This window comes from Pelophylax lessonae, assembly GCF_965119305.1.
Source record: "Pelophylax lessonae genome assembly, chromosome: 2".
NCBI classification, from domain to species: domain Eukaryota; kingdom Metazoa; phylum Chordata; class Amphibia; order Anura; family Ranidae; genus Pelophylax; species Pelophylax lessonae.
Window position 1 is genome coordinate 590,607,148 of NC_138769.1, and position 25,794 is coordinate 590,632,941.

Here is a 25,794-nt window from a genome sequence, read left to right on the forward strand (position 1 = left end):
CGACTTGGTCGACCGTGCACACTTTCACAAAATTCTACAAAGTAGATGTTCAGGCATCTGCGGATGCTTCCTTTGGCCGCAAGGTTCTTAGTGCGGCGATTCCCTAGGGTCCCTTGTGGGGACCTCTGGCTGTTGGGATAAGTTTTTTATCCCCTGGTTATTTGTCTTCTCCTGGGTTGTTGCTCCTGTTGAGCTCCTGTTTTTTCCTGTTGCCCAGCTGGGTTCCTTCCTTTGGTAAGGTTCCTTTCTTTGATGCGGAGACTGCGTTGCCTTTTCGGCGCGGATGCGTTTCCCACCCCTCATGTTTGCACTGCTTTGGGACGTCCCCATATGTGACGAATATGAAGAGGCGGCGACTGTCGGAGGACGTAAGAGAAAACTGAATTTTTGTAAAATCTTACCTGTAAAATTCCTTTCTCTGAGTCCTCCGACAGTCGCCGCCCCCGCCCCTCTTTTGGGGTTTGGTTGTATACTCTACTGCTATTCCACTAAAACTGAGATATGGTTGCAGGAAGTAGGAGGGTATTGACTGAGGGGACCACCCCTTGAGGGTGGGATATGTTAAAAGCTTTAATGTTAACATATTCTGTTGCCTAGCTACTCCTTCGGAGCAAAGTCTAATACCCCATATGTGACGAATATGAAGAGGCGGCGACTGTCGGAGGACTCAGAGAAAGGAATTTTACAGGTAAGATTTTACAAAAATTCTGTTTTTTACTGCAACCTATGATGGAGAAAAGGATTAGACACAAACCATATTTTATTCACAATAGAAAACCTATCAAATGTTCAATCTGAAAAAGAAGAAGAAAAAAGAAAAGGTAATTTTGAAATTGATGGCAGCAACATGTCTCAAAACAGTTGGGACAGGGCAATAAAAAGCTAGCAAAGTACAACCGCAATTCCAAAAAAGTTGGAACAGGGCCATGTACATGTACCGTAGTGTAGCGTTCTCTTTTTCTTTAACAACACTGTAAATGTCTAGGATCTGAGGAGACCAGTTGCTGGAGTTTTGGGAAAGGAATGTTGTCCCATTCTTACCTGGGCATTTGCTGCTCTAAAACCTGGATAAAGCTTTCTGCATTGGTGGTGCCTTTCCAGATCTGCAAGCTGCCCATTCCATATGCACGAATGCACCCTCATAGCATCCGAGATCCAGGCTTTTGAACTGAGCTCTGATAACAAGCTGGGGGCGTTGGGGGCAGATTTTGATTTGTCTGACCTCAAAACAAATCCATTTTGTAACAGACCATTTTAAATGATGATAAATAAAAATGAGACTCCTCAGACCAGGCAATGTTTTTCCAATCTTCTATTGTCCAATTTTGGTGAGCCTGTGCATATTGTAGCCTCAGTTTTCTGTTCTTAGCATACAGGAGAGGCACCTGGTGTGGTCTCTGCTGCTGTAGCCCATCTACTTCAAGGTTCAATGTGTTGTGCATACAGAGACGTTATTATGCATACCTTGGTTGTAACGAGTGGTTATTTGTGTTACTGTTGCCTTTCTATCATCTCAAACCAGTCTGCCCATTATCCTCTGACATAAAAAAAGCATTTTTGTCCAGACAATTGCCGCTCACTGAATTAATGTTTTCTCTTTTTCGGATCATTCTCTGTAAACCCTAGAGATGGTTGTGTGTGAAAATTCCAGTACATCAGCAGTGTTTGAAATACTGGGACCAGCCCGCCTGGCACTAACAACCATGCCATGTTCAAAGTCACTTAAATCCCCTTTCTTTCCCATTCTGATGCTCGGTTTGAACTTCAGCAAGTTGTCTTTACTACGTCTAGATGCCTAAATGCATTGAGTTGCTGCCATGTGATTGTTTAATTAGCAATTTGTGAACTGGTGTACCTAAATACCTAAATATATAAAATAAATATATATATATATATATATATATATATATATATATATATATCTAAAAAAATTATGTGTGTGTATGTGTATATATATATATATATATATATATATATAAAAAAAATTATGTGTGTGTGTGTATATATATATATATATATATATATATATATATATATATATATATATATATATATATATATATATATATGTATATAATGTGTTTGTTTGCAATTTTACAATTTATAAAAATAAAAAATTATAAAAATTTTACAATTTTTGTCTTTTGACAATTTTTAGACGCAGCTTTTCACAGATTGGTGCCCATGCCTATCTTTATTTCTGAGACCCTTTCTGACTCTGTAAGATGCCCATTTTGTACACAATCATGTTACTGATCGACCTGTTCTCAGCTTTTTGTTGCCCTGTTTCAACTTTTTTTGAGACATGTTCTTGCCATCAATTTCAAAATTACCTTATTTTTCTCTTGAAATTGTACATTTTCTCAGTTTAATCACTTGAGCTTAGAAGTTGTTACCTGCTTCGTGCCCAAGGCTATTTTCTCTTTCGTTCATTGACGGACACAGCTTCTGATTCTTCTTAACCAGTGGGTTATACTGCCCCCTACAGGAGTAGGACACTAGACAGGAAAAAGCTTAACTATGCCTATGGGCAGTCCCAGGGGGTATACACCCACTCTCCGCTATAGGCACCCAGTTTTTTTTCTGCCTAGTTAGGAGTAAGGACCTAGTTCCTTGCTGGCAACTCTGGTCCGGTCGATTTTCTTTTTCCTTTTTAAATTCAATTTTTCCTATCTTTTGTTCCTGTGAGAATCTACAATCCATCGCTGGACTGGGCGACGGACTGAATAGTCTAGATCCAGAGAGTCCCCCCAGTCTGGCCAGCAAGCGCGCTCAGGCCCCAGCTCCGTGCTAGGTCAGCTGCGACATAGCCCCACTGGACGGGGGCTGGCCTGTGAGTTAAATGTCTCGCAAGGGCGCATACGACCTGGCCTTGGCCTGAGTCGCAGCATTCCTTCTGGCCGACAGGTATGAATTTATTCGGACAAGGCCACCGCCGTGGTCTAAATCAATCACCTAGGGGGCACAAGAATTGTCCTGGCGGCTCGGTAAGTAGCCGGCATTTTAGGGTGGGCTGCTGATTCGTTCCAGTCCTCTCAAACTCCTGCTATGATTCCTGTGCAGGATCGAGGCAGAAAGGATTCCGGTCATTCTAGTGGCTCCAGACTGGCCTCGCCGGTCTTGGTACGCCGATCTGGTACATGCTCCTTGGGGACTTCCTCTCAGGTAGAATCGGCTGTGCTAATGACCAATCTTCCATCCTGCTTTACAGTCGCTGGCTTTGACGGCTTGGCTGTTGAAGGCCAGAGGCTGGAGGATAGAGGTTTGTCTGAGTCGGTGATTTCTACGCTGTTGAAAGCTAGGAAATCTACTTCCAGGAAGATCTACCGTTGTACATGGAAGATGTACATTGCATGGGGTGAGTCTCTTGGGGTTCATCCTTGCTCCTTCTTGGTTGATCGTAGGGATGCACCGAATAATCGGCGGCCGAACATTATTCGGCCGAAAATAGAAAAAATAGCACTTTCGGTGTTCGGCCGAATAAGTCAAAAGGCCGAATAATTTTGTGCCGAATAATAGGGCTGAACGATAGTCGATATGATATTGACTATCGTTCTGTGGCCGTAGGCGATATTCATATCGCCGAGGTCACGATATTTACAGGGGGAAGGGACTCGGAGGAGGACAGGAGGACTCACAGACTTCCGTGTTAGGCAGGGAAAGCCGGGACACTTCAGCAGTGAGCATACATACATTACTCACTCGTGCACTGCAGCCCGCCCCACACATTCAGTGAGTCTTACTCTCCTCCCTATTTTTTTCAATGGCACATTCAGGAAGCCAATCACGCCGTGATTAGCTGCACAGCGAACCAATCACGCGTGCCTGCACACCTGATTGGTTCCGCTGTGCCGCTACTCACGGCGTGATTGGCTTCCTGAATGTGCCATTGAAAAAACTAGGGAGGAGAGTAAGACTCACTGAATGTGTGGGGCGGGCTGCAGTGCACGAGTGAGTAATGTATGTATGCGGCTGTGCTCCTTTTCAGGCTCCTACTAGTCCACCTCCAGCCTCCTACTACCACCACTATGAGAGACTGTCTGTCACTGTATAATCTGATCGAGTCCACACTGACACTGCCTGACTGTCACTGAGTAATTGATGTTACCACATTAACCCTGACCTGCCCAGTGCCCTGTATCTGCAATTAAAATTTACAAGGCTGCCTGCATGCTTCCTGATTTCCATTCCCAGCATCCTTCCCAATCCCTACAGTGTCACTAACATTAACCCTATGGTACAAGGCTGCAGTGTGCACTGAATCCCATTCCCTACAGTAACATTTAGGGAGAGAGAGAGACATGAGAGGACAAGAGAGAGAGAGAGAGAGAGAGACACGAGAGGACAAGAGAGAGAGAGAGTGAGAGGACAAGAGAGAGAGAGAGAGAGAGAGAGAGAGAGAGACACGAGAGGACAAGAGAGAGGACAAAAAATTGGCAAAATAAATGGAAAAAATGCAAAACACCGCGTTCGGTATTCGGCCTTCGGCCAAACATTTTATTATTATTCTGCTTCGGCTTCGGCCAAGAATTTCATTTCGGTGCATCCCTAGTTGATCGGATCTTAACCTTCCTTCAACGGGGGGGGGGTTGAACAGCAATTGGTCTTGAGTACCATCAAGGGCCAGATATCGGCCTTGGCGGTCTTTTTGCAACGACCTTTGGCCACACACTCCCTGGTGTGTACTTTTTTTCAGGGTGTCTGACATTTCGTTCCTCCTGTGTGGGCTCCGTTGCTGCCTAGGGACCTTTTTAATTTGGTGCTTTCAGCTCTACAGAAGCCTCCTTTTGTAAATATTCAGGTGATTCCCCTGCTTACGCTGCCCCAGAAGGTGGCCTTTTTGATCGCTATCTCCTCTGCGCGCAGGGTGTCGGAACTGGCGACGTTATTCTGTCGTTTACAAGGATAAGGTGGTGCTTCACCCCTGTCTGTCTTTCCTTCCTAAGGTGGTCTCTGACTTTCATTTGACTGAAGACATTGTGTTGCTTTCCCTGTGTCTCAAGCCTAAACATCCGAAGGAAATTGCTTTGCATGCCTTGGATGTGGTCCGGGCAATTGGAGTGTACCTGGCAGCTACGGAGCTACACATTTTTTGCTGTTTCCCACCCCTCATGTTTAACACTGCTTTGGGACGTCCCAGTGGTCAAGAATGACAGGAGCTGTGTCGGTCAATGACCGCAGGAGAAAATGGGAATTTTGACTTACCGTAAAATCCATTTCTCTGATGTTCATTGACCGACATAGCACCCACCCCTCTGTGAATTAATAATTCTCCTGACACTGCTTGTAACAAAACTGAGTGACTATAGCAGGGAGAGGGAGTATACCCCTGGGACTGCCCATGGGTGTAGCCATAAGTTTTTATCTGCCTAGTGTCCTACTCCTGTAGGGGGCAGTATATACCCAATGGTTAAAGAGGAAGTAAAGTAAAAAAAAAAAAACGAGAAAAAAAAAGCCCTGTAAAGAGAAAGGCATAATGAGCTAGTATGCATCGCATACTAGCTCATTATGTAGTACTTACCTTAAAACGAAGCCCCCGCCATGCCGCCACCTCAGCGACAGGACGGCGACATGTCCTGCCGTCCCGCTTCCGGGTTCGCGTCCTCCGGCCATCTGATTGGCCGGAGGCGCGATTACATCACTCCCGCGCATGTTCACGGCACCGAGCTCTGAAGGAACGGCACGGGTGGCCGTTCCCTCAGAGCGCCTGCGCCGATGACGTCATCGGCAGTTTGCGCTGTAAATATCTCCTAAACGGTGCAAGTTTGGGAGATATTTATAGCACCTATAGGTAAGCCTTAATATAGGCTTACCTATAGGTAAAAGTTATACAAGAGGGTTTACAACCTCTTTAAGAAGAATCAGGAGCTGTCTCCGTCAATGAACATCAGAGAAATAGATTTTATGGTAAGTCAAAAATCTGATTATTTTTTTACTATTTGCCATAAAACATATCCAATAATAATAAAAAAAAAATCAAATTTCTTCATATATTTAGGCCAAATGTATTTTGCTACAAAATACATTTTGGTAAAAAAAAAAAGAAAAAAAAATTCCAATAAATGTATATTGCTTAGTTTGTGTGAAAGTTATAGTCTACAAACTGTATATATACTAACATTTTTTTTTTTAAACTGGAATGGCGGTGATTGGCAACTTACTTATTGTGGGACTTTAATAGTGTGGCGGACAGTCTGGCACTAACGGACGCTGGCTGGGAGGTACACTAACTTACACTGACATCATCAGTGATGCTAATACAGCGATCAGTGATGATACTATATACTATGTCTGTACTATTGACACTCGCTGGGAAGGGGTTAAGTGTGTGCCTAACCAGTGCTCATGTGTGTGATATGTTGTGCTTCTTACTAAATATTTGTTCCTTCTCCTTGCAAAACAAGCAGATCATTTTGTCCGTACAGAGCACTGTGTGTTTGTCAACACAGGGCTCTGGGCTGTGATTGGACACAGCTGATCAGCAGGACTGGGCCATAAATCATTGGCTGAAACCTGTTAACAAAAAAAAGGCAATTTCCGAATTCCTCCACACTACACTACACACTGCACTATAGGTAAAACCACCAAGCAGCACTGATGGTATCTCTCGGGCGTGATATTACGCTGGGTATGGCAGCTGTACAGCATCAGTTGTATAGTAAGGAGAGACATAGAATAAAAAGAAAAAAAATCAAGTTTAATTGTACAATGACCATTGTGCTGGGCTGAAAAAAAAATCTTGCAGAACCCATTTTGAATGCATTGCTAGCCTATTTAAAACGAATACACTACCTAACACGCATCTTATGTGTCCGTGACTTGCGCTGTCACAGGATAATATTTTGAACTGCTCTTAATAAAACAGAAATATCAAAAAGAAATAATGCAGGATAGCTACTGAATTGCTAAAGTAAGTCATGGGCATATGTGGGTGCTACAATAGATGAAAGGTTTGATTTAGCAGGAAAAGAAAGGTAGTAAAGGTGCGCATTCTTCAAGGTTTTTCACTAATAAATACCATTCTTTATATTCAGTCAGTGAATTCATAACCTGGAAGAAAAATGAAAATGTATTGTTGGGATTAGCCTAATCACATTTTACTTATTCGGCTGCTTTCACACTGAGGAGTTTTTGAAGTGCTTTTTTTGCGTAAAAAAAAAAAGAAAGCACAAGAAAAATTTAAAACGGAGTTCCAGCCTTTTCACTCACCTGTCCAACGGTCCAGCGATGCGGCCGCCCGAAGCCTCGATCCTCTTCCCTCTGGTCTCGGCGGCGCCAGCATCACTGCTGTGGGCACCCGGCTGTGACAGCTTGCGGCTTCACAGCCGGGTACCCACTGCGCATGCGCGAGTCGTGCTGCGCGTCTTGATTGGCCGGCAATCATCTGGGACCTCTGACATGTCCCAGAAGATTGCAGGGAGGGAGGGGGAGAGGAGAACTTCCGTTCAGAGCGCCGCGGCGCTCCGAGCGGAAGTGGGAGCGGGTACCTGTCAAAACTAGGTACCCGCTCCCCCCCCCCAAAAAAAATGACATGCCAAAAGTGGTTAGAATACCTAAAGGGGGTTAGAATACCTAAAGCGGAAGTTCCACTTTTGGGTGGAACTCCGCTTTAAGTGTAAAAAATCCTGCTTGCTGCATTTTTGGAGCATGGTTGGTCAGTTAAAAAAAAATGCACCTCCCCGTTGAAATTGTTAGAAAACGCAGCAAGAACGCCTCAAAAAACTCTTCAAAAATGCACCCGTGGTGCGTTTTTTGAGTCAAGTGTACTTTAGAAAACTCACCTCAAACGCAGTAATATGCGTTTTGACGGTGGATCAGTGTGAAAGTAACTATGTTGATTTTTTTTTAATGTAGATCATATTTAGCACATTTAAGTAGTGTTACCTATATTATTTTATTTTGCTATCCAAAGCTACTTAGAAACTTGAGAGGACAGCCCACACACGGCCCATTAGGGCTAGTTGTCTGCAGGGTAAGGAAGGCCATAGACGGTTCAAATCTCAGCCGGTTCAGCAAGCACCAGCCGAAATTCGAATCGTGTGTGGGCAGGCTGTTTCACTTGCGATTTTCGCTAGTTATTGCTTTTATAGCAACTAGCAATAATCACTGTCTTCTCCCAGTAGGGACGGGAGCAGAAAATTGCTCGGCAGGAGGGATGCCCTTGTCAGCACCATCTATGGCCTGCCTAAGGCCCTTTCCACACAGGGCAGGTGTAAAGTCCACCTGCGTAGCCGGGAAACTGTCCGCTGGTCCCCACTGAGCAGGCGGATGGCTGGTCCATGTCCACTCCGCTTATGAAGAGGGGACACAGACGCCCGCTCTCCTCTATGGGTGGTGGGGTGTAAACGTACAGCCTATTCATTTACACCCGACTGCCATCTTATCTGCCAGAGGGATGAATCCCCATCTGTATGTGTTTACAGCGGATAATATCAGATGGGTTTGATCGGGTCTGCCTGAAAAACTGAGCGACACACCTGATCTGTCTGCTACTGTGTAAGGGGCCCTAAAGGGTATTTTTTCAGCTCCCAGTGCTGAATGGAGTGGCGAAGGAGCAAAGGAAAGGTAAGTATATACTACTGGAATGGGAGAGGGGGGGGGGGTAAAGCAAATCTGTTGCTCAGCCCTGAATGTGCAAAGCACAGGTGTGCTTTCAGGGAACATTCTGATTGGCAACATTTGCGTGCTCACAAATCCAGAACGCAATGGGCAGAACTGGGTGTGGCCAGGTGGCGGTTGACAAGCTACGGACAATGACAATTCCCAAAGCCATGTCAGTGTAGTAAAAGCAGGCATGCGTACCTGAGGTTGGCAACTCTGCTTGAAATTTAGGATCAGTACAACATCATTGAGATGCCTTCACCGATACCTGAATTGGGTAGATGTCACTGGCAGCTTCATCAGGTATTTGTACGCTTTGCAAAGGGGAACGTAAGTGTAGATGCACTACACCTGTATTTAGGGTGTAGCATGCTCCATGCCTCCTCTCCCCCCCCCCCCTTTGACAACTGACAGAGGTTGTTCTTCCCCCCACCCCCACCCGCTGTCATATTTTAAAACCAGCATGAAATTCACAGGAATCTGTGAATGAGAAAACTGCAAGTCTCATATTCCACTGTGGCAGACATCTTGTAGTTTGCAGCGAACTGCGAGAGTGCTGATGAACTTGTGGTTTATTTTCTAGCCCTACAGCCTTCAAACAGAAGGTATGGACAGAAAGCTATAGGACTTCTCAACAGGAGCCTGACATTGCACCTGTGATCCATTTGGGAAAAAAAAATAAATGCACATTTTTTTTTTCCTGTAAAAATATGTGCAATTATTTATTTTTTTCAAAGGTGAACTTAGCCTTATGTAAAGCCACAATTCTACTTTAATCTCTCAGTACCCACTGTCACGTTTTACACACAATTGTAGCAAGTTTTATTCAGAAATTTGGAAAGCGTGGTAAGAGTGTGTACTGCTTTTACATTTACAGTACTGTCTGTAAAGGTACTAATGGCAAGCTATCTTTAACACAGACATAATATAGATATTTATTCATGGCCATGCAGACAAACAGGTACATTGACCTTGAGTATGTATTTACTGAAATAAGTGGTATTCATCCATTGTATTTGGGACAGACAGACGGAGCGCCGAAGGTAAGCGGCTTTGAGAAATCAGTTACATGGAGAGGAGCAGCCTACAGAAGTGACAGATAGGTAAGAAAAACTGCTTGTTAACCACTTCTGGACCGACAGATTTTCCCCCTTAATGACCAGGCCATATTTTTTGATTTGGCACTGGGTTACTTTAACGGACAATTGCGTGGTCGTGCAACGCTGTATCCAAATAAAATTGATGTCTTTTATTTTCCACAAATAGAGCTTTCTTTTGGTGGTATTTGATCACCTCTGCGATTTTTTTTTTTTTTTTTTTGCGCTATAAACAAAAAATAGTGACAATTCTGAAAAAAAACAATATTTTTCACTTTCTACTATATAGCATTCTCAAAAAAAAAATTTAAAAATCAAAATTTTTTAACATTTTAGACCAATTTGTTTTCTGCTACATATTTTTGGTATAAAAAAAAATCGCAATAAGCGTATTTTGATTTGTTTGCGCAAAAGTTATTGCGTCTACTAACTATGGGAAAGATTGATGGAATTTTTATTGTTTGTTTGTTTTTTTACTAGTAATGGCAGCGATCTGCGATTTTTAGCGGGACTGCGACATTGCAGCTGACAGATCGGACCCCTAACTGACATTTTTGACACTTTTGGGGGGACCAGTGACATTACTACAGTAATCAGTGCTAAAGATATGCGCTGTTACTGTACTAATGACACTGGGAGGGAAGGGGTTAACACTGTGGGTGATCAAGGGGTTAAATGTGAGCCAAGGGGAGTGATTCTAGTATAGAAATACAACACTGGCAGTGGAGAGGCTGCTCACCCAGTAATACTAGAGACAAGGGATACCATAGGTATCAACCCCCAGAGGGTTTTTGGGCAGCAAATATCAATTATTGAATAGAAAAAAGTCAAAGGTTTCTAAAAAGTATTGCTTTATTCAACAAACATTATCAAAAGTGACAGAGTGAATAAATAAATATTTAAAACAACCCCTAAGCGGGGAGGTATGTTATGAGCTCCAGTTACAGACATATAATGATGACAGCATGTTGTATCGCATAATGATAGTCACAATAGTGAAAAACAACACCCCCAACACCATATGGTGGGAGAGCGATAACTCCAACGCGTTTCGACCTGGTACAGGTCTTCTTCAGGGTGACTGTGATATCTAGGAGGAACATATCATCATTTATAATGTATTCACATCGCAGAAAAACAATATTGTGTGGTAAATTTTACCATAGCAGCAAAATCAGCTGAGACCCAGAGAGCACATTGAATGATTAGGGCATCCTCAGAAGCCAGAGGGGCATACTCCTCTTACTACGAAAAGCAGAATGGACGTAGAGGTCTACAGGAAGTCACCAAACAAAATGGCTGCCAAAAAGGGGCACAGACCACCTGAAGAAAAATCTTGGTAGAACTATCTTTGCATAATAGCATTTTGATAGATTGGTAAGGCTGTGACAGTGAGGGGAGTGATTCTAACTGTATGGGGGCGGGGCTTGTGAAATGATCATAGAGACATGTGATCCTATATAGGAGCTCTGTGATCATTCCAGAGAGAAGACTGGTCAGCTGTGTTTATAGCAGCTGACTGTTCTTCTCTCTCAGCGGGGCGCGATCGTGGGTGGCAGGCGGCAATCAGAGCCACCTGCCCCATTTATCGGAGTTCCTGCTGCCGAGTGGGGGCAGGAGCGCACCGACAGCGGCGCACGCTCACCCCCTAGCTGCAGGCGCGCTACCGACGTAGCCCTACATCGGTTCGTGCAGTAGGGCCAGCCTGCTGCAGTAAATATGCGGTGGGCGGTCCGGAAACGGTTAATGATACCCTAGACAAAAATGAGCATTTAACCCTTGCAGTGTGGGGGAGCCCTGCCCCATTGCAAATGTATATTTCTATTTTTCCCATAGTTCAAATTAAGTAAACTACCAAAAGATTTGGATACATTTCTATTTCCAATTCAGCTGTCTTTCGTTTATATAAGAATTATTGGAAGGTTTCATGCGTATTTATGACCTGTGCACCTGCAATCCTGTCATCTATGAAAGTTTTGCAGAGATCTGAGATTGATTTTTCCCTGGAAACATAATTAAGAGGCAGTCCAGTCCGTAGCATGTTTCGTACTAGTGTGGTGTTTTTTCTTGAGCAGCAGAGAATGCAATAGGCGTCCTATTGTGAATATTGTATCTGTCACATAACTGCCCTGCTGTGTATCAAGATTTACCGAGAACCCACAAACCCATTGTGCTGCTTTTGGAGGGACAAGTGTAATCTTGAACTTGCACTTACCACCCTTGTGTCCCCAGCTGCAAATTCTGCAGAAATAAATGTCATGCACTCACTCAATGGTCACACAACTGTTGTTTGAAGTGAAGTAGCCATAAAAGACTGTGGGACTTTGTCCAAATAATACAGCGCATAGAGATGCGACCAAAAGTTACAGAATTTCAGGGGAACAGAGATTTCTCTACAGTGTTTTCTGCAAGGGACACTATAGAGAGGTGCAGTGCCTTGAAAAAGTATTTATACCCCTTGAAATTCTCCACATTTTGTTATGTTACAACCAAAAATGTACATGTGTTTTTGATTGTAACATGACAAAATGTGGAAAATTTCAAGAGGTATGAATACTTTTCCAAGACACTGTAAGTATATCTGAAAGGGTTCACTTGCCTCCTTAAAGCCTGCAGAGGCACAATGAAGTCTAGCTCTGATGCTAAGCATTTCATATCTGATAGTTTTTAAAGTGATTTTCTAAATCTTCCCTTTTTTTAATAAAAAGTACAACAATTCATTACATGAAGCAAGACCATTATTCTTTCTTTTTAAAAAAAATGCCCGTTATCCTAATGTATATCAATACCATTCTAATCTGATTCAATAGGGTTCCTTGCTCATTCGTATTCGAGCTGCCAGATGGCAGAGTGCGCTCCAGGGTACATATGAACAAATTTTTGGGTTGCATGTTCCATTATGCTGTAGAAAAATAGCTCCTCCTCCCAGGCACGCCCATTCCCTGCCTCCCAGCTGCATTCTCCTCCAATCCCGGGATTCCAGTGTGTGCAGGCAATGCTAGGACACCAGTATGTAGCCCTAAGCTTGGGGAGCGCACATGCCCAGGTGCCAGCATCGGACTAGCACTGTATAGGGGGCACTGGAGGGAGGAGACCAGCAGAAGTGGATTAAAGAAAGAAAGAACACGAATATAAAGGAAGAACTTGGAAACAACAGGTTACGCTTACTGACTAAGGTTATTGATAAAGAACCTAACTTTACATTGAGCGTTTAATATCAATTTAAATCTGGTTACTAAATTGCCAGTTCTATAGTTACTCATATTCTCCAGTGATACCTCTAGTGACCATATCACAATGATTTGTAACTGTTTAAGAAATGTACTGTAGCTTAAAGTGATATTAAAGACAATTTTGTATTTTATTTTTAAATAACAAACATGTATACTTACCTGCTTTGTGCAGTGGTTTTGCTCACAGCAGCCCTGATCCTCCTCTGGTCCCTCCAGTGCTCCTGGCCCATCCCCCTTGACGAGTGCCCCCAAAGCAAGCAACTTGCAATGGGGGCACTCAAGCAGGCACGCTCCCAAGTCATTGCTGCGTGTGTCCATTAAGACACGCAGCCGTGGCTTGGCCCCGTCCCCTCCCTTTCCTTCATTGGCTGTGATTGACAGCAGCAGGAGTGAATAGCTCCCACTGCTGTCTCAGCCAATGAGGAGGGAGAGTCCAGGAGAGCTGATGCTTTCGTGCACATTGCTGGATCAAGAGGGAGCTCGGGTAAGTATAAGGGAGGGCTTGCTCTACACACAAAGTTTTTTTTACCTTCATAGAATGTAGGAAGATTAAAAACCTTCAGCCTTTGAAGCCACTTTATCTATAGATGAACCTTTTCAGCTAGCTAGAAATCTTCATTTTAAAAATAGTTAAAGATATTTGCAGCTGGTACCTAACTTTGTTAGCAAATCACCCCAATAAACTTGTTACAATTACTTATAAAGCTTATAATATTATTATATAGCAATAATATCAGAGATGCCAATCTTTCAATAGATTTTTATTGAAAAAAAATTGAGGTACAAAACATAACGTAATAACTTTTTGTAATTGTCAAGATGTTGGACAGCTGGAACGTAGCTGCAGAGAATGTAAAAACATCCAGAGATGCCAATCTTTCAAATACCGTATTCATGTATTTTGTTTATCATTCATCATTAGCAGTCATCAGTTACAATTTATCATTGTCACTCTTCAACTAATAGGCGTTCAAGTGAATTTATATTCATATTGCGTGCCGTGGTGTTGGGAGTGGCAGGTTACAGGTTTAATGATAGTATTTTCTAAATGTAACTTCAAAAATGAGAACAGGCAAATTGAGAAATACATTCTATAGTGCACAAATACAAGTTTAAATAGCAGACAATGTTGGCTTTGGCATGCAAAACAAAGTGGGTTACACGCCAGTAGAGATCTACCAACAGTCTGAGATGACCCTATACATGGATGTCACCAGAGGGCCATGCCTAAGCAGAGCAGTACCTGGCATTGTTACAATTAAAATGCAGCTCTATCGTAGTAATACAAGACAACTAAATGTGAAATGATACAGTTTGCTCCAGATAGACAAAAAATTTGACCTGCTTTGGGGGTTATTGAGATATAAACACCTGGGGTATATTCACACCTCGGTCTCTTAATTCTTTTATTTGAACCACTTACCTACTGGGCACTTTTACCCCCTTCGTGCCTAGGCCAGTTTTCAGCTTTCAGCGCTGTCACACTTTGAATGACTATTGCGCGGCCATGCAACACTGTACCTAAATTAAATTTTTAACATTTTTTTCACACAAATAGAGCTTTATTTTGGTGGTATTTATTTACTGCTTTTTTTTTTTTTTGCAAAAAAGTTTTGAAAAAAAAAGTTTCTCTTATGTCCTCCGACAGTCGCCGCCATCTTCATATTCGTCACAATGGGGTATTAGACTTTGCTCCGAAGGAGTAGCTAGGCAACAGAATATGTTAACATTAAAGCTTTTAACATATCCCACCCCCAGGGGGTGGTCCCCTCAGTCAATACCCTCCTACTTCCTGCATCCATATCTCAGTTTCAATGTCTAGCTTGTCAGGAGTAGCTGGATCTCTCTATGCTGGGGCATTTTGCCTCAGCCTTTATCTTCTTTTTTGATTTTTTGTTTGAGTTTTTTCTCTCTCTTTACTTAGCTGTTCTTTTTGTCAGCATTAGTTAGTTCTTCTGATGAAGAGGATTCGTGCGGGCTGGGTCTTGGGCTGATTCCCCTGGTCTCAGGTTGTGGGTCAGTGGCTTCCCAGCCTGCCATCGAGCGTTCAGCCGGGTAACGCTCCTGGCACAGTGAACGACCCATCCCTGTTCGGTGCAGGGATGCTTGGTGAGGTGGCTACCTCACTGGACGCTGTGCGGTTTCTTAACCCCGATTTTTCTGCATCCTGAATGCGACTCTCCCTGCCACATGTGCAGTGGCTTGTTCGCCTGTGCGGGTTCCCCACGCCATTTAGGTAAGTGTATCTGTGTGGGGACCTGTCTGTTGGGGGGGTGTCAGTCTGGGACTGTGTAACCTGCCTCTGTTCACACTGTTTGGCTCCCTATCGCTCTGGCTGCATGCTGTGGGCTGCAAGGGGGGGGCTGTGCTGCACTATATGTGTCAGACTGTGGGATGTGTGACAGGCTGTGTGCTGTGGGGCATGTTTTGTCATGTTTGGGCACAATACAGCGATCGCTGCGGTGGTCCTCCATGTTTTTTACATGCTGTAGTGTTATACTGCGGTCCTCACAGTAGTGGGGGAGCGGCGGTTTCGGTGCCAAACGGCGCCATTTTGGCTGCACTCGCCCCGGCCGCATGTTTGCACTGTGGGCGGCCATTTTCTTGTAGCCTTCCATAGGCTTTAATAGAGCGCCCTGATTCATCACTTCCTCTTTCCTGGGTGCACCGATCGAGGCGGCAGCAGCAACAGTGGTCTCTAAAGGTTTAATCCTCTCTTCTTCCTATATCCATTGCCTGTATTCAGTTTTATCCCTGTGGGGGTCTGCTTGTGCTAGTGTGTGTGTGTGCGGTGGGCTGCGCTCGCCACGCTTGTTAAAGGGGCAGTTAACCCTTTATTCTCCAGCATATTTTGTTGGGGCAATGGATTCTCAGGAAGGCAAATTTCCTGCCACCTTGGTGGGTAGCCAGGGGACTGCTGTTTCCCCCCCAGGGGGGGATTTGGCTGAGGTGGTGGCTAACCTTGCTGCTCAGGTGCAGATGCTTGTGGCTGCTCAATCCACTAAAATACCCAGAGTTTCAATGTCCTCTGATCCAGAGGGTGATGGTGATGGGGCTGCTATGGCTGGGATCTCCTTATCGGGGTCCCGTTCCTCCCTGGATCTCGTGGGGTCCGAGGTGGAGGCTGAGGTTGAAGGGGTTGATAATTCTCCCCCTGGTGTCAGGGGGCAAGTCCTTTCGTCCTCTCTCGTGGACAGTGATCACCACGGATGCCAGCCTGTCGGGCTGGAGTGGTGTTCTGGGCGTTCTGTCCGCCCAGGGAACTTGGTCGGAGGGGGAGTCCTCCCTTCCGATCAACATTCTGGAATTGCGTGTGATAAATCTCTGCCTTCGTCGTTGGACGGACCGGCTGCAGGGCTGTCCGTTTCGGGTGCAGACGGACAATGCCACGGCGGTGGCCTACATCAACCACCAAGGGGGCACCAGGAGTGCCCGAGCGGCTCGGGAAGTAGCCGATATTCTATCTTGGGCCGAGACTCACGTCCCGGCGATAACGGCAGTTCACATTCCGGGGGTGGAGAACTGGCAGGCGGACTATCTGAGTCGCCAGACCCTGGATCAGGGGGAATGGTCTCTCCATCCGGCTGTCTTCCAGATGTTGTGCGCGAAGTGGGGTCTTCCAGATGTGGACCTGTTCGCGTCTCGTCTGAACAACAAGGTGAAAAAGTTCGTGGCAAGGGCGCGCGACCCTCGGGCAGACGCGTCGGACGCGTTGGTGGCCCCGTGGCATCAGTACCGACTGATGTATGCGTTTCCACCGATTCAATTGCTGTCCAGGTTCCTTCGCAGGTTGCACTCGGAACGCAGCACGGTGATTCTTGTGGCACCGGACTGGCCTCGCCGGTCCTGGTACGCGGACCTCGTGAATCTGGCGGTCGACGCCCCGTGGCGTCTGCCTCTTCGAGACGATCTCCTGTCTCAAGGGCCGATATTCCATCCTGCTTTACAGTCGCTGGCTTTGACGGCCTGGCTGTTGAGACCGAGGTCCTGAAGGATAGGGGTCTCTCCCCTGAGGTCATTCACACTTTGATCAACGCGAGGAAGCCTTCCTCGGGGAAGGTCTATTACCGTACTTGGAAGGCCTATTTTGCCTGGTGTGAGTCCAGGGGGTTTTCACCTCGCACGTACTCGGTTTCTCGAGTGTTGTCCTTACTTCAAACGGGTGTCGACCAGCGTTTGGCGCTGGCTACGGTCAAGGGTCAGGTGTCTGCGCTGGCCGTTCTTTTTCAACGTCCTGTGGCTTCTAACCCCTTGGTTGGCACTTTTGTTCAGGTGGTGCGACATCTGGTCCCTCCTAGGAGGGAACCTCTGCCTCCTTGGGATTTGAATCTCGTTCTCTCCGTGTTACAACGTGCTCCTTTTGAACAGATCAGGGAGATCTCGTTGTCTATGTTGTCCAAAAAGGTTGCCTTTTTGGTGGCGATCACTTCGGCTCGTAGAGTGTTGGAGCTGGCGGCTTTGTCCTGCAAACGTATCTGGTTATTCACTTGGATAAGGTGGTCTTGCGACCGAACCCTTCTTTCTTCTGAAGCGAGTTTCGGATTTTCATCTCAATGAGGATATTGTTTTGCCTTCGCTTTGCGCGAAGCCTAAGCATCCGAAGGAGGTGAGGTTGCACTCCTTGGATGTTGTTCGGGCGATAAGGGTTTACCTTAAATCGACTGAGTCTTTTCGCAAGACGGACTCTTTGTTTGTTCTTCCGGAAGGTCCTCGGAAGGGCATGGCGGCGTCGGCTTCTACCATCGCCAAATGGATCAGACAGACCATTGAACAGGCATATGCTTTGCAGGGAAAAGTTCCCCCTATGCCTGTGAAGGCGCACTCTACTAGATCTCTGAGTACGTCTTGGGCCTGTCATCATGGGGCTTCTGTGGCCCAGGTGTGTAAGGCGGCGACCTGGTCGACCGTGCACACTTTCACAAAATTCTATAAAGTGGATGTTCAGGCATCGGCAGATGCTTCCTTTGGCCGCAAGGTTCTTAGTGCGGCAGTTCCTTAGGGTCCCTTGTTTTGGACCCCTGGCTGTTTTGGGATACGTGTTTTATCCCTGGGTTATTTGCTTTTCCTGGGTTGTTGCTCCTGTTGAGCAAGTTTTTTTCATGTTGCCCAGCTGGTTTCCTTCCTTTGGTAAGGTTCCTTTCTTTGATGTGGAGACTGCGTTGCCTTACGGCGCGGCTGCGTTTCCCACCCCTCATGTTTGCACTGCTTTGGGACGTCCCCATTGTGACGAATATGAAGATGGCGGCGACTGTCGGAGGACGTAAGAGAAAACGGAATTTTTGTAAAATCTTACCTGTAAAATTCCTTTCTCTGAGTCCTCCGACAGTCGCCGCCCCCGCCCCTCTTTTGGGGTTTGGTTATATACTCTACTGCTATTCCACTGAAACTGAGATATGGATGCAGAAAGTAGGAGGGTATTGACTGAGGGGACCACCCCCTGGGGGTGGGATTTGTTAAAAGCTTTAATGTTAACATATTCTGTTGCCTAGCTACTCCTTCGGAGAAAAGTCTAATACCCCATTGTGACGAATATGAAGATGGCGGCGACTGTCGGAGGACTCAGAGAAAGGAATTTTACAGGTAAGATTTTACAAAAATTCCGTTCTATCTTTCATTCACTAGCGGACACAGCTCCATGTCTTCTAGACCATTTGGCTTTGTGCTGCTCTCTCTAGGAGTAGGACTAGGCAGTAACCTTTTTGGTTATGCCCCTGAGGCAGTCCCAGAGGGCCTGCGAGTGCGACCCAACTATTAGCTCTGCGCTAGGTCTGCTGCGACATAGCCCCACTGGATGTGGGCTGGCCGGGGGCAACACCTCGCAAGGTTCAATGCCCTGGTCACGACAGCAGTCACGATCAGAGTCGCAGCGTACCTCAGGCTGTAGCACCCCCATTCCAAGATGGTGCGGTGGACCGCTGAGAGTAGCGACTGCCTGGTGCCGTGGTGTGGTGAGTGGTATTCCCCCTCCTTTCTTCCGGAATTGCTTGGGTGGTCGCGGGCCCTCCCTGGGAATGGTAGGCCCCTCCTGTGTCCTCCCTCCCCCTCATGTTGTTATTCCTCCTTCTCCACATCGGGGGTTGCCCTGCATACCGTGGGTGTCCCAGCAACCAGTGACGTGCTTCACCTTATTCGGCTCCCGGGTCACTGCCAGCTGGTGTCCTGTCAGGCCACGAGTAGGGGTGTGACGTCACGCGCGCGCCCTGCCCCCCTGCTCCTGACTGCAGCTTCCTCTCAGCCGGGCGTGACATTATGTGTGTGCCCCGACCCTCCTGCTGCTCGCGGCTCCTGGCTCCAGGTATGTGGAGCACATTTAACGGGGGAAAGCAATGTGGTCCCCAATTTAATAGCTGCACTTGTTAAAGCTTGTGAGAAAGGTTTATAAAAGTGCAGACTGATGGGCATATTTGGTTGTGCTCAATATGCCCATCAGAGTGCCCCATAAAAAAAAAATGTGCCCATTAGCGTGCCCCTTATTTTATGCTAAGGGACACGCTGATGGGCATATTTTAAGTTAAGGGGCACTCTGATGGGCATATTTTATGTTTAGAGCAACGCTGATTTACACGTTTTGTTTTGCCCATCAGAGTGCCTCATAACATAAAATGTGCCCATCAGCATGACCCTTAACATAAAATGTGCCCATCAGCGTGACCCTTAACATAAAATGTGCCCATCAGCGTGCCCCTTATTTTATGCTAAGGGTCACGCTGATGGGCAAATTTGATGCTAAGGGTCACGCTGATGGGCATATTTTATGTTAAGGGTCACGCTGGTGGACACATTTTGTTCTGCCCATCAGAGTGCCCCTAACATAAAATGTGCCCATCAGCTTGCCCCTTATTTTATGTTAAGGGTCACGCTGATGGGCATATTTTATTTTAAAGGGCACTCTAATGGCCATTTTTTATTTTAAGAGCAACGCTGATGGACACGTTTTGTTCTGCCCATCAGCAGCGTGCCCCCTAACATAAAATGTGCCCATCAGAGTGCCCCCTAACATAAAATGTGCCCATCAGAGTGCCCCCTAACATAAAATGTGCCCATTAGAGTGCCCCGAACATAAAATGTGCCCATCAGAGTGCCCCTTATTTTATGTTAAGGGTCATGCTGATGGGCAAATTTTATGCTAAGGGTCACGCTGATGGGCACATTTTATGTTAGGGGGCACTCTGATGGGCATATTTTATGTTAGGGGGCACTCTAATGGGCATGTTTTATGTTAAGAGCAACGCTGATGGACACGTTTTGTTTTGACCATCTTTCTGAGTCATAGCACAGACTTCAGATTCGGACCTCGGCCCACAGAAAATTTTAGCGACCGGACCTCCTTGAATTTTAATTCATTACCCCTTACCCCTGCCATAGAGAATAATGGTGACCATTTTCTTGTAGTCTGAGTGCGGTGATGTGCTGCAGGGGCCTCTACTGTTGGTGTCAGTGATTCCTCTTTCATCGCAGTGTGGCAGGCTGTTTGGCACTCTTCAGCTCTGGGGTGGTGAGTCTCGGGGGGCATACGATCCTTCCTCACCCACCGCGAGTGTGCTAAATCTTGTGGTGCTCCAGCGGTGCACGGGGGGGGGGGTCCCCGTTTTTGAAAGCTGGGCTCTGGGTCTCAGTCTGCCTTGGCAGGCATGACGAAAACCCTGCAGTCGCTTGTATCCAAGGTAGATTCGGCCCTGCAAAGGAGGCCTAGCAAGAAGTGTCCCCCCCCCACCTTCACCTGTATCCTCTGCCTCTGCGGAGTCTGAGGTGGATTGGGCTGCCGCGAACGAGAGTCAGCCCACTGGGTCTGTGTCCAAGCACGCTTAGTTCTTTAATAGTGAGGGTGAGTCCTCCTCCTCTGCAGCCACGCATGAAAAAGCGCTGCTGGAGGCCCTAATTGTCAGTATGGAAAACTCTAAAGGCTGAGTCGGCAACGCCGGTGCAGTTTGGCACTCGCAAATCTTCCAAGGTGTTCCCCTTTTCTGCCTATTTTGACAAGATCGTCACTAGTCAGTGGGGTTCCCCCGAAACGCATGGTTGGAATACCTAAGCATTTCGCTAGAAGATAGCCCTTTGAGGAGTCCCTTCTCCGGCCATTGGTGGACCCTCAGGTTTCCAGGGTAAATAAGGCCACGCTTTTGCCAGTCGAGGATTCCCTATCTTTTAAGGATCCCATGGACAAGAGTGCTGAGGCTCTGGTCCAGTACCTTTCACTGTAGCTGGTTCAAATTTGAGACTGGTGTATCCTATCACCTTGGTATCTGAGACCTTAAGGGAATGGGCTAAAATTTTACACCAGGATCTGGAAGGGAATCAACACTCTCATAAACTGGCGGATCAGTTGATCCAGGGCTTCCAGTACATTTGTGATGCATCTTTGGATGCGGCCCCCTTGACCAGCAGGGTATCTGTGACGGCGGTGATTCTTCGCCGCATGATATGGTTAAAGCACTGGTCGGCCGACCAGGCTTCTAAAAGGTGCTGACTGATCTACCCTTTGTAGGTGACCATTTGTTCGGGGCCTCTATGAAAGAGATCATTAAGGTTGTTATGGGAGGTAAGAGTACATTACTTCCGCAGGTTGCTAAGGGCAAGGGACCTCGTCATAAACATGGTCCTTTCTTCTCAGGCACAAGCGGCCCTTTCCCCCGTCGGGATCACAGGAAAAGGGTTCCAGATCCACCCGTAGCTTTGCCGGAGGCTCCAAGAGACCCTGGAATGGTAAGTCCAGAGCGGGCACTTCTGGTTCCGCGGACAAGTCTTCATGAGCCTGAAGGGGCGCCCTCACCCGCTTCAGGGGTGGAAGGATGTCTTAGCCTTTTTCCGGATCCGTGGACCTTGCTCATTCAGGACTGATGGGTCCACGAGTTTATTTGGTTCTGGTACAACACTTAATTTGGGTCCTTGCCTTTGGCAAGGTTCTTTCCTTCCAACTTGCGCCTGTCTCCCAAGCGGCAACAGGGCCTCTACGGGGCACTGCAGGATCTGTTAGCACAAGGAGTTATTGTGCCGGTTCCAGAGTCGGAATGTTTTCAAGGATTTTATTCAAATCTGTTTACAGTTCCCAAGAAGGAAGGCAAGGTTCATCTGATCTTGGATCTCAAGGCTCTGAACCACTTTATGCATGTTCAGAAATTTCGGATGGAGGACGCTTACCTTCATATTACAATATATGTCAGGCATCAGCGTTTTCTTAGTTTTGCCATGGGCGAGGAGCACTATCAATTTGTGGCATTACCTTTTGGTCTCGCCTCAGCTCCTCTGGTGTTCATAAAGGTTTTGGCTCCAGTTCTGGCCTTGCTACCACTAAAAGGGATTGTGGTACTGGGTTACCTGGACGATCTGCTTCTGCATTCAGAGTATTTTTCAGCTCTAGAGGCCGACTTTGACGTTACTGTGCGAACTCTACAGGAGTTCGGATATACACTGAATTTTTTAAGAAACCGGTTTTGACTCTGTCCACCAAGCTGGACTACTTGGGTCTGACTCTGGACTCAGTATCAACCCGGGTGTTTCTTCCTCAGGGAAAACTTCTGAAGCTACAGGATGCGGTTCGGGAACCTGTTGTCCAACTGTCAGTCGTCGCTCAGAACTTGCATGCAAGTGCTGGGTCTGATTTCCACCTTCGAGGCGCCTTCTGTTTGCACAGTTCCATACCAAACCTTTAGAAAGGGTGATTCTGACCAAATGGAACAAGGATCCGCTGTCTTTAGACAATTTGATCCTGCTGAGTCGAGGGTTTGAGGGAGTCTCTGCTATAGTGGCTCCGTTTCCTGGCCCTTAGTCTGGGAAAATCTTTTCTTCCATTGTATTGGACTGTGATCACCACGGATGCCAGTCTGTCCAGATGGAGAGGTGTCTTGGGAGTGTACTCGGCCCAAGATGTTTGGACTTAAGAGGAGTCCAGGCTGCCGATCAACATCCTCTAAATGCGGGCGATCAGACTTTTGTCTCAATTGATAATACAATCGAACAATGCTACGGCTATGGCATATGTCAATCATCAAGGGGACACAAAGAGTGCCCAGGTGGTTCCAGCCCTCTTTGCTGTGCACATTCCAAGGATAGAGAATTGGCAAGCGGACTATGGATCAGGGAGGATGGTCTCTTCACCCGGAGGTGTTTCATCAACTGTGCCTTCGGTAGGGGACCCCTGCTGTGGACCTGCTGGCATCCTGTCTCAACAGGAAGGTGCAGAGGTTCGTGTCAAGGTCTCGGGATCCTCTGGCCGATGCCGCAGGCGCCCTGATGGCCCCTTCAGGTCAGCATCGTCTGATTTACGTCTTTCCCCCAATACAACTTCTGTTGAGACTGCTACGCAAAATCGAGGTAGAAGGGATTCCGGTCATTCTGGTGGCACCAGACTGGCCTCGCTGGTCTTGGTATGCAGGCCTGGTAAGGCTGGTAATAGACGTCTCTTGGAGACTTCCTCTCAGGGACGATCTTATGTCTCAGGGACCAATCTTACATCCTGCTTTACAGTCGCTGGCTTTAACGGGTTGATTATTGAAGGCCAGGTGCTGAAGGACAGAAGACTGTCAGAGTCGGTGATTCCTACACTGTTAAAAGCTAGGAAATCTACCTCCAGGAAAGTTTATCATCGAGTTTGGAAGACGTACATTACTTGGTGTGAGTCTCGGGGGTTTCTCCCCGTTCGTTTTCTGTGTCTCGCCTGTTGGAGTTTCTACAACTAGGTGGAGACCAGTGTTTGGCTCTGGGCACCATTAAGGGCCAGATTTCCGCTTTAGCTATTTATTTTCCAAAGACAGTTGGCAGCGAAGTCCTTGGTTCACACTTTTGTGCAGGGAGTTCGCCATCTGGCTCTGATGGTGAGCTCCCTGGTGCCTTCGTGGGACCTCAATTTGGTACTGTCGGTGCTTCAAAAGCCTCCCTTTGTAAGTATTCGAGAACTTCCTCTGCTCACTCTGTCGCAGAAGGTGGCCTTAGTCACTATTACTTTGGCATGTAGGGTATTGGAGTTGTCCTGTTTGTCGCCTTACCTGCTGATTCATAGGGACAAAGTGGTGTTGCGACCCTGTCAGGCATTCCTAAGGTTGTCTCTGGGTTTCATTTGAATGAAGATATTGTGTTGCCGTCCTTATGTCCTAAGCCGAAAACATCCTAAGGAAATTGCTTTACATTCCTTGGATGTGGTTAGTGTGATTCGGGTGTACCAGACGGTGACTGAACCGATTCGAAAATCGGATTATTTTTTTGTTCTTATGGATGAACCTCGTAAGGGGCAGGCCGCATGTGCTGCGACCATTTCCAAGTGGATCAGGCAGACCGTGGTGCAGACCTATTGCATTAGGGGGCTGGTTTCTTCTTTCCCTGTTAAAGTACATTCTATGAGGGTTCAGGTGTGCAAGGGGGCTACGTGGTCGTCTGTATACACTTAAACAACATTTTTAAAGGTGGATGTACTTGCATCTTCAGATGCGGCGTTCGGCCGGAAAATTTTGTAGGATGCGGTAGCAAAGGCACCCGCCTCTTGAGGGTGTGATTTTTTTTCTGGTGGTGAGCTCCAGTTGTTCCTGGTTGAGCTCCTGTTTTACCTGGTTGGCTATGTTTAGCCTTGTTGGGAATTAGTTATATTGCTGTGTTTTTCCCACACCTCATGTTGCTTTGGGACATCCCAGTGGTGTAGAAAACATGGAACTGTGTCCGTTAGTGAACAAAAGAGAAAACTGGATTTTTGTCTTATGGTTAAATTTTTTTCTCTGAGGTTCACTGACAGACACAGCACATGCCCCTCTGTTGGGTTGAGTTATGTGTTCTTCTGACACTGCTTGTTACAAACTGAAGTCCTATTGCAGGAAGTGATGGTATACCCTCTGGGACTGTCTCAGAGGCGTAACCAAAAAGGTTTCCGCCTAGTCCTACTCCTAGAGAGAGCAGCATAAAGCCCAATGGTCTAGAAGACAAGGAGCTGTGTCCGTCAGTGAACCTCAGAGAAAAGGATTTTACGGTAAGATAAAAATCCAGTTTTTTTTGTTAGTTTCTGTCAGTAAATTTTGCAAATAATTAATTTTTTTTTCTTCACTGATGTGCGCTGATGAGGCAGCCCTGATGAAGCAGCGCTAATTAGGTGGCACTAATGAGGAGCACTAATATGCTGCACTGATAGGCGACACTAGTGGGCAATGATGGGCAGCACTGAAAGGCAGCACTCGCTGGCATCACTAGGGCACTGATTGGTGTAACTGATGGGCACTGATTCGTGTCACTGATGGGCACAGCTGTGGCTGTTCTGTAATAAGTGCCCTTATTACCTGTACAGGTCTCACTTGTGAGGAGATGCCGCTGATCGGCTCTCCTCACCACACACTCTGTCAGCGTGAGCCGAGGATAGCCGATAAACGGCACTTCTTTGTATACATGTGAACAGTTGTGATTTGACGCAGCCGATCACATTGGTAAAGAGCAATGTCATCAGCTATTTACCGAGATCAGGATCACGCCGTGACTGTGATCACTGCGCTGCGTGCTGGTTCTGGGGCGCCACCATATGACATCATCCCAGAACGAGAGTTCATCCTGCCTGCCGTCATTTTACTATACGGCGGGTGGGAAGTGGTTAAGACATTCTGCTTGCTGCATCTTTGGTGTGGCTTCCTGTAAAAGCACTTTCCATAGGAATGACTGGTAAGGCATGAAAATGCAATACAGTGGAGCTGGACTACCTATAAAATGCATTTCACTGTGGGACATTGGAGAATCCTGCTAGCTTATTTTTTGTTGTTTTTTTAAAAATGTATAATGTCTGTTGGTATTTGTACAACAGCATGTTAAATGTGTGAAAAACACATCTAAAACACACAACGTTGTAACAGTACCACATGTGGGGCAACACAGTGGCTTAGTAGTTAGCACTTCTGTCT

At 46.4% G+C, this 25,794-nt stretch overlaps 1 protein-coding gene across 1 annotated transcript in view; it reads left to right on the forward strand.

Annotated features, from left to right (window-relative positions):
* VDR (vitamin D receptor) overlaps window positions 1-25,794 on the forward strand; it is a 365,732-nt gene that overhangs the window by 89,383 nt on the left and 250,555 nt on the right. The gene's annotated exons all lie outside the window — the stretch shown is intronic.